Source organism: Giraffa tippelskirchi, chromosome 7 (genome assembly GCF_054371585.1).
Source record: "Giraffa tippelskirchi isolate mGirTip1 chromosome 7, T2T-mGirTip1v1.2.pri, whole genome shotgun sequence".
NCBI classification, from domain to species: domain Eukaryota; kingdom Metazoa; phylum Chordata; class Mammalia; order Artiodactyla; family Giraffidae; genus Giraffa; species Giraffa tippelskirchi.
The window spans coordinates 40771521-40787411 of NC_137281.1; the positions used below are offsets into that span (position 1 = coordinate 40771521).

The following is a 15891-nucleotide window of genomic DNA, read 5'->3' on the forward strand; positions in this document are numbered from 1 at the left end:
GGGCCAATAAATAAGAACTAGAATCCATTTGTGGTCCATTTTGCGAAAGTATATTAAATATGGCCTACAATTTGAACTTGCCTTATAAAATGTTTACATGCCATTAAATAGTCCTAACATCCCCGTGTAAATTAAGCAGGCTGTGATGTTCCTTATTCCAAGGAGCAGCAGTGCTTAGAGCTGTAAAATACTTTCATGCAATAAATCAAATACTTTGCTCCTAAAAGCAGGATTATAAATATAAAAGGCAACAATACTGACCTCAGCGTCTGCAACTTGAATTGCTTTGGGAAAGGTGGCAGAGAAAGAAATACTCTAATTGGGACGCTCGATGCCTTTGTTCACTGTGCTTTGGGCATGTCGGTTCCTGGAAAATGTTGTTGTTTACAGATAGGCTTTCCAAAACACACAACTACCCTTTATAAAAAGGACAGGTTCACAAAAATCCATTCAGGCAGGGACCAGCTTCTTAACCGGCAATTTGGAGCACACGTAAGTAGGACTCCTCAGCTGGAGAGCTTCCTGGTTGAAAAGTGCTCCGAAATCCTGCTTACACCCCATGTGCCTTCCACACTGTTGCTTTTTATAAAGCCTCTTCCCTCTCCCTCATCTGGGCCATCAATGGGCTGTTTTCTTGCAAGTGCTCGAAGTTTAATGGAGCTTAAGTGAGACACAGACCATTAACGCAGTATCAATATTTATTTTTGGTTTCCACGGAAACAGATACCAGCCCATGGGTAACTTCTCTTCCAATGTGAGCAAAAGGATCTTTCACAGAAGCTAATATTCTGCTTAGTTTTTTGGGGGAAGGATAGTGGTTGTGAGGTTAAGAAACCGTCAGTTATTTAATAAACAGAACCACACAGAGGAGGAACACCTAGGCAGGAGTGTATCTCATGTGAGTGTGTGCTAGGAAGGACACTTCAGTTCAGGCACCTCACAGATAGCTCTCTGCCCTCACCATTTGGTCATCCTCAGTCCTTTTGTTTCCGGGCATCAACATCCCAGTATCATTTATCTTGCTACACTGGCCCTAGTTTCTAACCTCTTAATCAGGTTTGAGGCTCTCTGGAAGAGCATGCCCTGTGTACTAATTGCATTTGGCTTTGTGACAAAGTGAGGGTCCTCGTACCTGGCCAAGAAGCAAACATCCTCATATCTGGGCTTAGATTAATGCCCCAAGCCTGTGGTACCAACAGCCCAGCTGTTTGGTTTAAGCAATCTGCTCTCGTCTCATCCCAGTAGTTATATAAGCTGTTCTTCTGCCCCAGGGAAGGGCTGACTCCAATGCTGAAAGAGTTCTGCAGGATAAAAAGAGGCATCAGGATATGCAGGTTCTGATCTTGATTCAAAGTTAACCAGCTCTCTGCCCTTGCTCCATCTATGTATCCTTCATGAAGATTTAAAGGGTAAATTCTTTATAAAGATTTAGTCTCTAAATCTTCATCCAAAAACATGAAAAATTAAATTTATGGTTTCCACAATGCCTTCGATTTATGAAATTTGTGCAGACATGCTTCTAAGTAATAATCTTGCCAGGCCATTACCTACCATTTAACAGCGTGAGTCTCTTCCACTTTCATCACCTTCCGTGGAATCATCTGTCTTCACTTTGGTTTTCAATGACTTCCTTGGTTTCCCCTAATTATATGTCAGCCTGGTTTCCTCTTTCTTCCAGTGTGTTTTTTCTTCTTCACTAAGCTGAATTTTTCCCCAGATGCTCTTTCCACTCTCTCCCATTTTAATGATCTTATTCATGCATTTCCAAAAGATTAGATCCTATGCAACTGTAAATGCTTGAGTCCCATATTCCAGCTGTCATGTTCTCTTTCAGGTGGTGTTCATTTCCTATTGGTACATAAAAAGTATCACAAATTTAGCAGCTTAAAACAACACCCGTTTATTAGTTCACAATTCTATAGATCAGTGATCTGACAGAGCATGACTGTTCTCTATTCAAAGTGTAACAAGGCTAAAATCAAGGTACTGGTCAAATTGAGTCCTCATTGACAGGCTCTGAACAGAAATTTGCTTCCAAGCTCATTGAAGTTGTCAGAAAAATGCAGTTACTTGTTATAGGACTGAGGTCCGAGTTTCCTTGCTAGCTGTCAAGCTGGGAAACCTCTCAGCTTCTAGAGGCTACCTCTTTTCATGCGGTCCCTTACACTTTCAGAGTTAGCAATGACATGTTGAACTCTTCTTATACTTCAAATCTCTCTGACTTTTTCCTTAATCACCAACTAGAGAAAGCACTCCACTTTTAAAGGACTTAACTGATAGGATCAGACCCACATGGATAACCTTCCCAACCCTAAGGTTTACTAATTTGGGGCTTTAATTATGTCTGCAGCATCCCTTCACAGAAGTGCCTAGATTAGAATCTGATTAAATAAACAGGATTTGGGATTCTTGCCCATGGGCGTGAGTAGGAGGGGGTGTTGGGTATGTTTAGAATTCTGCCTTAATAATTGTACATGTTATAATTGAGATAGAAGTTGAAAATTGACCAGTCACATTCCAAACCACTCTGAGTACCATTGGCTCTGACTATATAGAGAATTCTTATAAACAGGAAGACCTAAAGTTTCCCAAATCTGTACTTTCCTCTCTGGGCTAGATTCAGATAGTGATACTCTTCCTCTCTATTAAGACATCCAGAAGAGGAGGTTGATAAGCATTGAAAAAACATTACACAAACAAATACATACAAGGACATGTACATATTCAAATACCCTTACTACAAGGTTCTTAGGGGTTAGCATGCATCTGAATTACCTGGAGGATTTGTTAGAATATATATTTCTAAGCCCCCTCCTAGAGTTATGATCCAGTAGGTCTGGGGTAAGGCCTAAGACTTTTCTAGGTGGTGTTGATGCTGCTGGTCCAAGGATGATACTTCGAGAACCACCACTTTAATATACAAATTTTATGCATCAGTATCATCAGTATATGAATGCTATATTTGAAGGCATGATAGATAGATAGGAGGTAGATAGATAGATATGTGATGTAACTACTGTATCTGGATATTGAGGGATTCTTTTATATATTTTTTATATATTGAATATATTTATTTACAAAATATTTAGAATAGCACATACAGTGAATTTCCCCGAGACAATGTATATCCCGCTATTGCTAAATTCCATTCTATTTTCAAAAACTGTTTCTTTAGTAAACTCAACTGTAGCTATCTGCTGCCTCCTGTGCATTTGTAAGCTTCAGCATTTCTAGTCTCCCCAAGGACTTGTAATGCTATAAGCATGGCTCTGTTCTTTCTCATTTCACTTGCCTTTTAATGAGACCCTTAAACATTTTTTTTGTAGCTACAGCCTGCCAACCCTCTCCTTCCCATCTTCCCTACTGACTGGCTTTGAGAATTCTTTAGAAATTCCATATTGAGAGACAACAGATTGGGTCCAAATCATGATTTAATGGATGTTGTCCTGAGCCTCAATTTTCTAATCTGTAAAAAGTGGATTCTAATCTCTTCTCTCTAGTTCTATTAGCTAGACCTCTTTGCCAAAGACAGAAACATAGCTCAGTCTGGCTCAAATAAGAATGTCCAGAGGTAGCACAGTCCTATGCAGATATGAATCTAAAGGGGTTAAATCAGGTTTTCAAGACTCAGTCTTGCTTTTTCTCCAACTTTGGCTGTGCAATCTTTGGTGTCAGTTTTATCCTCAGAGAAGCTATTACCAAGCAAAGGTCCAGGCAGCTCAAGGCTTCATCCTCTAAGCTTAGTGGCCCCAAAAGTTTTCTCTCTCCTGACAGTCTCAACTAAAGTCACAAGGATTGTGTTTCTTTGGTCAGACTTATATCAGGTACTTATTCCTGGACCAATCATTGTGGTTGATGGGTGTAATAAACTGAAGGCTCTGGGCCTGAGAGTGAACTCACATTTGGAGGGTGTACCATGGGGTCAATCCCACTTGAAACATATAGACTGAAATTTAGAGAGCTAGTTTCCAAAGTAAATTAAGGTGGTATTACCAGGTTAAGAAGGAGTGGATGCTGGGCATGTAAAAAACCATGATGGTTCAGTATAGGTTATTGCAGTGATCAAATGTGTACACACATGTGAAAGCACTTTCAAACCCACAGGTTCATATCAACACATGGCTTGATAATGATGGTGGTGGTGGTGATGATGGTGATGATCCAGTTGTATACAACCAAGACAATTACACTTGCTGTCTGTCTGGCTCTGGCTATAAATCCTTATCCTTCACCTCTTAAAATGGGGGTGGATTTTCAGTTATTTTTGCCTGATACCTCTCACCATATTGTCTCCATCCTTCTTCCAGAAATTTCCCCTTTTCTGTTTTCTCCTGCACACTCACTTTTTGAGACTGATTACACTCTTTTAGACACTGATACCCATGAAACAAAAAAAGAAGATCTGTTTCTCGTGTGCAGAATTCTGATGGATATTTTCAAATGCAGCTCACATGGAGAAAGAAGGCATGTGTCTTCTGAGGAAATGCAGGAGTTAAAGGAACATAAATCCTGAGCCCTAAGTACAGCAGAGTCCCATTGTTTTCTTAGTAATTAGGAAGAAACCAAAAGATGCCACTTCCCTGTTGATGTCCCCATGGACATGTTTAAATGTTTGCTCTGTATAAGTCATGATCACCATAGACTCTCCTGTGTAATTCTCTGTACATGCTGCCTGGGCTGCATGTAAGATGTGAAGTTATGAATGTTTGTAATTAAAACTCCACTGAAAATACTAAGATACTAGCTTTCTGGGCTAAGACATCAAGACTGAGAATCAGCTAGACACAGTTTGACCCATTCTTAGTCTTCTGATAGGAATGACTGGAAATTATATCAACACATAGATTTTTAAAACAATCCACAGTGTTTTAAGTAAGAACGTGGGGGATTCCTCTAAGTGAAGTTCAAGACACTAAATTAAGTACTTTACTTGTTCTTCTATTATAAAATGCTTAATAATTTTAACTGCTTTTGTATTCTTTGTCTTAGAACACACTTGGGAGGGAAACAGGACAAATCTTACTTTTTTCTGTATTAAACAGCTGAGGAAACTGGAGTTTGGAAAGCTCATTTGTCTTTAGCCTACATCTGCACTCTACAAACAGTAGCACTTGGCCACTTAGGACTTTTGAGCACCTGAAATATGGTTAGTGTGACTAAGGAACTGAATTTTTATAATAATTGTATTTAATTTTAACTAGCTTCAAATCAAATTTTAAAAAGCCCATGTGACCAGTGGTACCACATTAAATAGCACAGGTGGAAATCTACAAAGTTATGTATCAGCATTTGAACCCAAGTCCATTGACTCCACTTGGAGTTCTTGCGGTTTGCTCAAGATAAGCTAAATCAGGGCTTCCTTGGTTGGGACTCCCTGCTTTCACTGCAGGGAGCAGGAATTCAATTCCTGGTCAGGGGGCTAAGATCCCATATGCAACATAACACGGCCAAAATAAACAAACAAGTAAATAAAATAAAAAAGACACCTACATTAAAAAAAAAAAGATAAGCTCAATTATGGCCTTCTAAATGTCTGCATTGCCCTATTTCTCCATATATGGAGAGCTCAGCTGTACATTTTTTCTGTAGTGCGTTAGTTACTATTGATAAAAATCTAAGGTCCATAACTTCACCAGTAAAGCAGAGCTAAGAGCTGAAGCTACAACCCAGATCTTTCACCATAAAAGTCCTCATTGCCCGCGAATCCCCTCAGCCTCTCAAATTTCCTCTGTTGGAGTTGATGATTGTAATTCCTTTCTCAATAATCCGTGTCTTGACAATCATAACACAGAATTCTCCGGGGCTTATTTTTCTTACTCTCTTGGCAAAGAAAAAGCTATCCTGGGAGATATGCTCGATAGGAGGGAAAAGCTACTGCTCTTAATTTCCTTTAGTGCAAGCTATGAATACCACTGCCTGGATACTTTTATTATTGTTAATTATTCCAGGACCAGCCTTGTGATGGATGTAAAGAAGAGAAATGGCACGTGAGTCTTTTTTTTTTATAAGTAAATCTTAATTGCAGCATGTGAGATCTTTTTGTCATGTGAGATCTTTTTGTCATGTGAGATCTTTTGTTGTGGTTCGCAGACTCTCTAATTGTGGCTTGAGGGCTCAGTAGTTGTGGTAGGTGGGCCTAGTTGCCTCCTGGCAAGTGAGATCTTAGTTCCCCAACCAAGGATTGAACTGGCGTCCCCTGTTTTGCAAGGCAGATTCTTAACCACTAGACCTCCAGGAAAGTCATGGCATGCAAGTCTTGGTAGAGTTGCCTTTCAGCAACCAAGAGGATGGCTGAAGAGGAGGATCAAGAAGCACAAATGGATGCAGTTTCACCTGAAGAAAGCAGGGTAGAGAGGAGAGACCAGTCATCTCAGGGCAGGAACATGTCTCAACACATTCCTGGGATATTCAGCACATTTCTAGTGATGCATGGGGTCTCTTTATACACAGTGTCTGAGAAGATGCAATAAGTCAATTAAGGACCATGAGATCCTTGGGAAATGAGAGGGGACTGGTTATGGATAATGCCAACCTCTGGAGCCTAGCCCCCAAATCCCTTTTTGGTTCCATTAATGTGCCTCCCAAATCATCCTAAAATGATTTATCATGGGACAGTATTTCTTTGTATCAGTTATATTCTAAAGCAGTTGTTGCTGTTCAGTCACTCAGTTGTGTCCGACTCTTTGCAACCCCATGGACTGCAACATGCCAGGCTTCCCAGTCCTTCACCATTTCCCAGAGTTTGCTCAAACTCATGAGCATCAAGTTGGTAATGCCATCCAATCATCTCATCCTCTGTCATCCCCTTCTCCTGCCTTCAATCTTTCCCAGCATTCGGGTCTTTTCTAACGAGTCAGCTCTTCACATCAGGTGGCCACTATATTGGAGCTTTAGCTTCAGCATCAGTCCTTCCAATGAACATTCAAAGTTGATTTCCTTTAGGATTGACAGGCTTGATTTCTTTGCTGTCCAAGGGACTCTCAAGAGTCTTCTCCAGCATCACAATTTGAAGGCATCAAATCTTTGGTGCTCAGTTTTTTTGTTTTTTTTATTGTCCAGCTCTCATATTTGTACATGATTATTGGAAAAACCATAGTTTTGACTATAGGGACCTTTGTCAGCAAAGTGATGTCTCTGCTTTTTAATACACTGTCTAGGTTTGTCTAAAGCAATAGTTGAATATGATGAAGATTACCCTAGAAATCCCCTAAATCACCCTTAGAGGACAATTGTGATTTTGTGTTTATAGCCCTGTGTAATATTGTATGCATACAAATAATTTATATATATATATACTAATGTTCATGATAAAACAAAGACTTCCCATCCAGAATATATTTTAATTAGTCTGCTTCTGGTTTGTTCTTTTTTTTTTTTTCTATTTCATTTTTGACCAAGTACCTCAACTCAATTTCACAGAAGTTAAATGTGTGAGTGATAAAAATCTAATCTATTTTCTTGAGTCTGTGAGTGGTACTTAATTTCCATAATGGGATGTTAATGATTCTGAACAGTGATCACCAAGGCTATCCTTCTGAACATCTGTCCTTAGCTTCTAGGACAGGAGACAAATACTATCTCTAAGAATATCCCTTGGAAGTAGTCTGTGAACCACTGTTTCCTGGTGGGCATGATAGGTATTATACTGAATAATGACAAATTAGAGGCAGAAGGTATGGCAATGAAAGTGTTGAGTGCTTACTATGTGTCAAGCACCATCTCTTGTAGTTACACATATTGTCTTATTTAATGATGACCAGCGTAGTCAGGCCAGTTGTTAACCCTTGTGACTTGTGGTTGACCTTTGTTGAAATTGACACATGGTGAAACCAAATGTACAAGGAAGACAGCAATAGGTGTTGAAATTGTGAGAAATGATGAGAAAGGATGAGTGGCACAAACATATGCATAAGATTCTAAAAATATCACTATGAATCTTAGAAATAGGCACACCTGGATGGATTGGCACACATTGGATGAGGAAAATTAGAATGGGTGAAGTTAAAATGGAAAATATTGAACATCCATGTTGAAGAGTGGTATAAAAAATGATCATGTTGTGTATGGCCAGGCAAGGGACACAGAGCTTCCATTGGTACAGATAGTAGAGAATATGGTACCACATGAAGAACTCAATGAATTCAAAGAAATATTTGGAAAAGGTGGTGGATAATTAAATTTTATTGTGAACTTCTCTTATTTGGAAACTGTTCAATTATCTCTGAGGGAGTACAACCATATCTGATTAGTATCAGCACTCCCAGCTGAACTTTCTCTACCCTTGATTACTGCTAAGTCACCTCAGTTGTGTCCGACTCTGTGCGACCCCATAGACGGCAGCCCACCAGGTTCCGCCGTCCCTGGGATTCTCCAGGCAAGAATACTGGAGTGGGTTGCCATTTCCTTCTCCAGTGCATGAAAGGGAAAAGTGAAAGTGAAGTCGCTCAGTCATGTCCGACTCTTAGCGACCCCATGGACTGCAGCCTACCAGGCTCCTCCATCCATGGGATTTTCCAGGCAAGAGTACTGGAGTGGGGTGCCATTACCCTTGATAGACGTCAGTAAATAATTTGGGGAGTGAATGAATGAGAGTGCATTCCCTTAATGTGGATCACACAGTATACCTTAGAGGGTTAGAGGAAGGATGCATGGGATGGTGTAGAGTGATGGGCAGAGACTAGTGATGAGGAGGAAAAGGCGTGTTGAGGGGAGGGGGAGGGGTAATGTGGGAGGATTTGATTAGGGAAGGATTGGATTCCTTAAGGAATCTTGAGGGTTGTGCTGATCAACTTTCTTCCTCCTGAGGATTCTCTTTGCAAGTAGATTGTCATTAGAATAGAGGTTTAGAGATTCACTTTCATTTTATAATAGAGTCACAATTAGGCCCAGGGAGTAAAATAACCATTACTAATACTACTACTATAATTACTCTTACTGCTACTGTGTACTGCATGCTAAGTCGCTTCAGTCACGTCCAACTCTTTGCGACCCTATGGTCTGTAACCTGCCAGGCTCCTCTATCCATGGGATTCTCCAGGCAAGAATACTGTAGTGGGTTGCCATGCCTTCTCCAGGGGATCTTCCCAACCCAGGGATCAAACCTGAGTCTCCTGTGGCTCCTGCATTGGCAGGCAGGTTCTTTACCACTGGACCACCAGGGAAGCCCTGCTACTACTTTGGGCTACTATTTATTGAACACTTACTTTGATCTAAGAACTGTGCACTCTTTATTTCATCCTCATGAAGGAAGCAATGTTATTATCATCTTATTCTGAACACAAAGAAAAAAGATTCCAAGTGATAAGAAAGTCATCACATATCTAGGGAATGTCCTAATCATGATTGCCCCAGGCCTATCTTTCAGTGTAACCCAAGGTTGCAGTTCTAGAGCTGGAACTCAAATCTCCAAATCCAGCTTTCTTTATATATCAATGATTGACTAAGGTGCAAGACTGGGCCTAGGCCCTCTTCACTAATGTCCAGGAGGAAGTAATGGCATGTTCTACCAGACATCACTGATGTTGAGGACTACATAAGAAAATGACCTAATTTTTAGAGGGAGGCAAAGGATTAGAGATGAACTGTCAGGGAGTTAGGGGAGTCTATTCAAGAGAGGTATATGATGGTGAATTTCTAGAACTTATCCAAACACTTGATTGGACAAGTACTAACCCAAGATTTCAAGGGCTATCTTAGAGCAGTAAGTTTCCTTCTATTTGGGGATGGAAAACCTGTGTCCATACCCAGGGGTCAAGGTGGTGAGATGCCTCTAGCCCTAAGGAAGGATTTGATCATGTCTTGGGCTGACTGTAGTCACATGAGAACATCTTACAAAGGCTGTAGTTAAGACCATTGCGTTCATGCTAACCTACCTTCTGTTGCATAGTGATCTGGTTCATTGTACTAGTGTGGACTTCACTTGAGGATGCCGTTACCGTGAGACACTGGCATGACCCCCAGAAGGATGAGCTGTGGCACAACCTGTTGAGGTTCTGAATAGCAAGTTTGTATTTAACCCAGAGGAAGGGGAGAAGGAGAAGTAGAGAAAGGGAGTCATGATTTGACGGTGATGTTATCAGAGTCAGGGCAAAGCAAGATGGTTTGGCTGAGATGATAATGTTATTCCTGCAGTGCCAGGAAATGCAAAGGCCATGCTCTTATGATTCTCCCTGAAGTGTGGGTGACATCCGTTTTTCAATTTCATAATGTTGTCTGTAACTGACATGTGATTATAACACCACAATTCTCTTTAATGCAGTCTGTAAAAACACATTGATTTTATAGCTCCCCAAACCGATTACATTAATATCTGTGCATAATTAGTTTACACATTACTAAATTACTGACAGATTAAAAGTGAAATAGTGCAGTTCATACTCAGCCGCATAACTGCCAGAAAGGAAATTAATATGGATTCAAATGGTCCTTGGAGACCTACACTGAAATAGCAGAAATCTATAAAGACTGCTTGCATTAGGAAATTTCTATCAGCAACATGTTTGTGGTTGATGCTTTCCTAAGTCTGCTCATAAGAGCTGCGTGGTGCAGGAAATGATATGTGAATGATGCGTTGACTCTTACCAGCTCAAGCCTGTGTTTATTAAAAAGCAAATTCTTAATTGTGGTATTTGATGTCAAGGGAAGGTAGGCTTTCAAGTTATAAATGAAAACTTTTACCTTTCCTTGCTTTTCCAAATGACCTAAATTCTAGCGCTGGGACCACTGAGTTCTCTGACATTGCTTTCTCATAGCAATGGGACATGTTTTATGGTCTCTCCAGCCCCCATAGGACACACACATATTGGATTTGTCTCCAGAATATTGTTTTCCACCATGGCCAATGTGTGTATTTAGGGGTCCTTACAGTAAGCCTGCTTCCTGATGAGGTGGTAGGTAGACCAAAACATTTTCTTTCTTAATCCTCATACACATTATATTTTGCTGCTCTTTGAACACTGCAAATCATTTGCCCAATTACAAGAGTTCAAAGATGAATTACTTTTTTCTTGCTCTGTCTAGTAAAAAAAAAAACACATGTGAACTCATTTCCATAAGGCAGATAGTTGCATTCTATTGAATTTCAAAGAATATTAATTGTGAAAAAGATGTTGACTATAAACAAATTTTTAAAAATGGGGAAATCAGTCTGTAGAAGATACCAGGGGCAAGACCTGATGTTTATGGAATATCTGCTGTGCTCTAGACACTCAGTGGGGTATTTTATCCAGATTCTGAACACTGTAACCTCACAGTAATTCCCTGAGGGAGATAGCATTAACTCCATCTTATTAATGGTATATATATGTAGTAACCAGGCCAAGTTCACACTGTTAATAAAATAGGAGATTCAATTTTTTAATTACTTACTATTGGACTCCAATGCTCAAGCTGGAAGTGAGGATACAGACACTCAGAGAAAAGGATGATTCTGGAGGTAATAATGGATGTCCATGAGCCTAGGAAAATGACGCCTATCTTAAAAGCTCAGGGTTTTAAAAATCTCTTCCTGAATATTCAGATCATTCTATCATATATTGTTATCTTTATTATTCTATTAGTTATCATTCGCTACATAACAATTACCCCAAAACTTAGTGGCATCGAAATATGTATATCCCACAGTTTCTATGGGGCAAGAATCTAGGAGTAATTTACCTGGGGCCTCTGATTCATGATCACTCATGGGGCTGCAGTCAAGGTCCTGATCAAGGCTGCTGTGGTCTCAACGCCAGAGTAGAGAAGGACTCATTTCCAAGGTCACCTAGGAGTTGTTGGCACAATTTAGTTCCTCATGGTTGTTGGACTGAGCATCCTCAGTTCCTCATCACATGGGCCTCTCTATAGGGCAGCTCACACATATCAGCTTGCTTCTTCAGAATGAATGAGCCAGTAGAGAGAGAGAGAACAAGCAAAATGAAAAGCACAAATTTTATAACCTAATTTCAGGAGTGACATCCTATCAGATTTTGCTGATCACTTTTGCTGTATGCAATTGAAGCAAATCATCACATCCAGCCCACATTCAAGAATATAAATTCCAGGAAGCAGAGATTACTGGGAGTCAGATTAGATGCTGCCTGCCACAACCATGAATTCACTTATTCATTATATAGTTTATGTTTATTTTATCAACAAATAATAACTTGACAACTTACTATTGTATCAGTTTTCATATTTGGAACTGAACAGACATGCAAACAAATAGTGTCACAAAAAAGTTTCAACAATAGAAATAACAAATAGAGACAGTGCTTAGTATGTGGCAGGTAACACTATAGGCATTTGCATGTATCAGCACACTTAATCCTGACAATAAACCTATGAAGCATGTTCTATTATTATCCCTAATTTCCAAATGAAGATAACAAAGATGCAAAAATGTTAGGTAACTTTGCAAAGCCATGCACCTAGTGAGGGGCAGAGCAAAGATTCAATCCCAGGTGGTGTGTGTTCAGATTCTGTTCTTTTCTTAACCACTAAGCTATATTTCTCCTTTATTTTAATATTATCTTGGAGGAGGCTGGAGCTTGTGGAAAAATAGATTGGAGGTGAGTGGATGTAGAAGCAGGAAGATTCATTGTAGGATTATTACAGAAGCCTAGGAAAAAGAGATGGTGGCTTGGGATAGGGTGGTGGCAGAAAACAGGGGAGATATGAATATTATTGAAATAAAATTTAAATGGGGAACAACAAGGATTTCTGAGGAGCTGGAAGTTGGGTTGTAGAAGATAGAACTAAGCATGGCCAATAGGTGTCTGGGTGTGAAAACTACATGCACATGTGGAGAGACTGGCCTTTAAGAGGAGGCTGGCCATTTTCTCTGTTGCAGCAGGAGGGCAGAAGAGAAGGAATGTTATCTTCTATTGCCTTCATGGAGCAGATGGAGAGACTGATGTCTGTGTAGGCTAAATCGCTTTCCAATAATCACACAATCACTAGAACCAAAGAGATTGCTTGGTCCTCTTGATTCACATTTTTTTCCTAGTCAGTGGAACACGTAGACTACGAGGTTCCATAAATGTCCACCACGCGTGGCATTAGCACTGGTCACCAAATATTTCTGGCTTTTCTCCTTCCAGGCACCTGGTAGGATTATACCTCCTTGCCTCTTTTGAAGTTAGGATGGCCATGAGATTTGCTTTGGCCAATGAAATGCAAGTGAAAGTCACAGGTATTACTTCCAGATGGAAACTTTAAAGCCAGTGCTTGGTTTACCATGGCCCCTTCTTCTGCTCCTGTGATCATGGAAGTGCATGTTGAGATGAAGACTCTTTTAACTGGGATCCCTGAGTGATTTACATGTCTTGAGTCTCCTGCTGACTTGAACTGGACATGAAACATGAAGAAGAAATGAACTTTGACTGGGTTAGGTCATGTGCGCAGTCATGTCCAACTCTTTGTCACCCCATGGACTGTAGCCCACCAGGCTCTTCTGTCGATGGGATTTTCCCAGCAAGAATACTGGAGTGGGTTGCCATTTCCTTCAATGAGAATTGGCTGCTTATTAGTCAGATCCTCCAGAGAAATAAAACCAATGGGAATGAAGATATATATTATACGTACTCTCTCAACGAATGAATATATAATCTCTCAATATCCAAATAAATAGATAGATGAGATAGAGAGACAAAGACATAGATAAAAGTTTATTTTAAGAAATTGGCTCATGTGGTTATATGAACTGGAAAGTCTGAAATTTGTAGATCAGGCCCATGGGCTGGAAATTCGGGCAGGAATCAGTGCTATAATGAGTCCTAAGGCAGAATCCCTTCCTTCTTGGGAGACCCAAGTGTTTTCTTATAAGACCTGCAATTGAAAGGCCCACTGACATTATTGAGGGTAATCTGCTTTACTCAAAGTCTTCTGATTTAAATGTTAATATCTAAACGATCACTTCAGGGAAGCATCTAGAATGATATTTGACCAAGCAGTTGAGCACCATAGCCTAGCCAAGTTGACACATAAAATTAACCATCACAAGGGCTGTTTGTTACCACAGCACTACTCTGTCCCTCCTGACTGATACTTTCCACCAAAGGGGGTGGAGTTTAGACCCAATAAACACATCCCTGTCATTATGAGTACTCTGCTTTTTAAAATGTTTAGTTTTTTTTTCAAACAAACAAATGTGACTTGTCATTGGTCCTTGTTCCTGGAACTGTGAACAGATGTTGGAGGGTCACAGGGCATATTCTAAGCAGGAGACAGATATACAAATAGATATTGGTCACTTCTGGCTACAAAATCCAAGTACACTCTAAAAATCAGCATCTCCAATAGAGTGAGCAACCTGAGAGCCATCTGCTAAAGAATACTTGGTCCTTAAATGGGTTAACAGGGACCCAGGTTCTCAGGAGAGTTCTAATGAAATAGTCACAGAAAGGATGTTCATAATGATATCACTTGGCTGTGGTTGCCATGGAAACTCATTTCTCTTATTTATATTTCTCTTCCCCCTCTTCAAATTACTGATAGTAATCATTTGTCCAGTTATTTAAAAAGACAAAGAACTGGCCATGTGAACTGAGGCAAGAAATGAAAAGTGAGAGGGAGAGAAAAGATACTAAATAGAAAAATAGATGCATCACTGAAACAGTTTCAATTAGCTGGTAGGTTACTTCCTCCACTTAAATGTAAAGGTTTGGTGGTTTGGGGTAGCAAAGAAAGTGGGAGAAAGGCTTCTAATTAGAGAAGGAAAATCTTCAAAGAATTCTCTTCCTTATTTTTCTTTAAGACCTCTAAGTGACCTTTTCTTTAAGACCTTCCTCAGAAAAGATCTGTTTAGGGTTCGTATGTTTAAATCCCATTTCTGCCCCCAAATCATACAGTGACCACTCCCTCCCCCCTGTGCATGCATGCTTAGTTGCTAAGTCGTGTCCAACTCTTTGAGACCGTATGGACTTTAACCCCACTGGCTCCTCTGTCCACGGGATTTTCATGACAAGAATACTGGAGTGGGTTGCCATTTCCTACTCCAGGGGATCTTCCTGATCCACTTCATATCAATACATCACTGTTGTCTTTCTTGCTGTCATCATGTTTGAATTAGAGTGTAAGCTTGTAAACCAATGGTTCTTAGGTGTTTGAGGTCATAGACACTCCTCAGAATTTCACAAAATCGATCATCTTCCTGAAAAATGCACATGGGCACAATCATGTGGAAGTTGGTGATTTCATAAGGTCTATGGACCTCCTGAAATTCGTTCAAGAACTTCAAGTAGAGAGTCATTGTCTTAAAGAAAATTACACCGTGAAGACAGGTAGTTGTTGGAGCCATGCGGTTGTGGAGTAATTTTATTTTCTTGTGAGTTGCTTTCTCCTTGTTCTGAGACTACATTCCTACTTTAACAAAATGGTTTTTACTTAGATGATGGGTTCAGACTCTTAAGGTATTGCTAGAAACATTAATCAAAGCAAAAGCATTATTACCAACCTTCCAAAGAATAGTAGATGGATGTATACAAAACTGTATAGGTATACAAAATTGGGCTGTAGATGAACTGAGCCAGGTTGATAAGTCTTACAGGAGCTGTGAGACCAAAATCTTTTTATCAGTCTCTCTCACCATGCCCGGCCACTCCTGCCACAACTTAATTTCCTCTCCTCTAGGTAAATTGCAGAGACAAAGTGTGATTAATAGAGTTGCATCATTTCTATAGATCTCTTAGGACAGTGGCTGGGAGAGTGACATAAACAATGTGCAACAGCCTTTCATCAAGAGAAAATGAAAAGAACCAGCATTTACTGAACCTATACCTCATGCTAGGCATGTATCACATTTCATTCCCACCAAAACATACAAAGTAGAATGCACTGTTGTGACCTTAAAGAAACTGCACTTCTGAAAACTGAAGTAACTCATCCCACTCACCTGACTCACACATGCAAAAT

The 15891-nt window shown here is 40.0% G+C and overlaps 1 long non-coding RNA gene across 1 annotated transcript; it reads right to left on the bottom strand.

Annotated features, from left to right (window-relative positions):
- Nucleotides 1–680: 680 nt before the first annotated feature.
- LOC145515050 (uncharacterized) lies at nt 681–15631 on the bottom strand. The gene is made up of 4 exons (XR_014060650.1): nt 15434–15631; nt 11656–11870; nt 1552–1848; nt 681–1301 (listed from the first exon to the last, which is right to left on the bottom strand). It is a non-coding gene; the product is annotated as an uncharacterized LOC145515050 (long non-coding RNA).
- Between the last annotated feature and the right edge of the window lie 260 nt (nt 15632–15891).